General features: G+C 50.3%; 1 long non-coding RNA gene across 1 annotated transcript; it reads right to left on the bottom strand.

Moving 5' to 3' along the window:
- Positions 1 to 439: 439 nt before the first annotated feature.
- Positions 440 to 967, bottom strand: LOC122545039. Its single transcript, XR_006310486.1, has 4 exons — positions 941 to 967; positions 772 to 860; positions 563 to 684; positions 440 to 486 (listed from the first exon to the last, which is right to left on the bottom strand). It is a non-coding gene; the product is annotated as an uncharacterized LOC122545039 (long non-coding RNA).
- Between the last annotated feature and the right edge of the window lie 352 nt (positions 968 to 1,319).

Raw genomic sequence — 1,319 nt, 5'->3', positions numbered from 1 at the left:
CTAGCCCCTCAGTTTGAAAAAGCCAATATGGATGTCAGAGATCTGAAACTCGCAAAATGCTGGAAAAGCTCAGGTCTGGCAGCAGCTGAGGAGAGAGAAACAGTTCATGCTGCAAATACAATTGGACACTTCTGAAGAGAGTGTCAAAAGACACTTGATACTTTGTCTTTCTCCCCAGATGCTGTGAGGTTGACTGAGTTTCTCCAGCATGTTCTGTTTGCTTCACTGAGATTGGCTATGGTTCCAATTGACACCATATCCAGAACCTGGTCAAAGAGCCAGGGATACAGAGTGAATACAGGGATACAGGGATTCAGGCTCTCAGCCTGAAACCAGCAGGCAGCCAACTCCCCACCTGGAGACCTCTCCTGCATCCTTACCTCCACCTCAGGCAGGGGCTCAGTTGCCAGGTTGGTCAGCCCAGTATCCTGAATGATCAGGGGTCAAGTGAGGCCTCCCCTTCCCACTTGAATCCAGCTTCACTCTCTGCAAGATCAAACATTCCAGTCAGGGAGAGATGGAGAAGGTAGGATCCCCAACATCAAAATGGTCAATGTCCTACCAGCTTCAGGACCAAGGTCTCTCCTTCCTCTGGAGGGGAACAGGATCTCCCTTGTGCTCCCACAGTTCCCCACATGGCAACAGGCACAAATGTCACTGTCAGATTCCTCCAATGGGGTCCAGCTAAACAAGAGAACCAGCCCATCAACCACATGGTGCATCACCTCTCCCAACAACAACATCCCTGAGGGACAGAGAGAGGGAACTTACATATTCTGCAGCTTCTGGAAAGTACAAGCTTTGTTCCTGGAATCTCCCTGATCCACAGCAACAACTTTCAGGTGACAGGTGATGAAAATCTGAGGGACACATTCAGAACAAGTCAGCATTTAGTGACTCCCTCCCACTATGGAGAAGCCAATCAGCAGCTTCCTCTTACCAAGGAATGCTCATCTCCATAGAAACAGAAGGCATCCAGGTCAAACCTGAGCTTGTCTTGCTCCCGGCAACACAAAGTTGAAAAGGAGTCCCCAGCTTTGCTGTCCAGGAGGCAACTGCAGATGGACATCGGGCCGTGAAGTGAAGGAGGGAAGCCATTGAGATGGGAGCAGCTGGAGATAGCAGAGAGCTCCTTACAGCATCATTGACTACAATGGGTATCTCTGGGTGGAGACCTTGTCTGGGCTCAGTGTAGCTACACAGCGATCAATGTACAGCTTCAGGGGCTTGTGATTGGCCATTGAAACAGACGCCTCAATGTGAATGAGGTCTCCCAGGGAGTAGATAGTGGAAGGGCGCTCTGTAAGCCAGTCACCTGA

The sequence above is a fragment of the Chiloscyllium plagiosum genome, unplaced genomic scaffold (assembly GCF_004010195.1).
Source record: "Chiloscyllium plagiosum isolate BGI_BamShark_2017 unplaced genomic scaffold, ASM401019v2 scaf_83339, whole genome shotgun sequence".
NCBI classification, from domain to species: Eukaryota; Metazoa; Chordata; class Chondrichthyes; order Orectolobiformes; family Hemiscylliidae; genus Chiloscyllium; species Chiloscyllium plagiosum.
The sequence above is the reverse complement of the archived record's forward strand: the minus strand, read 5'-3'. Positions and strand labels throughout refer to the sequence as shown.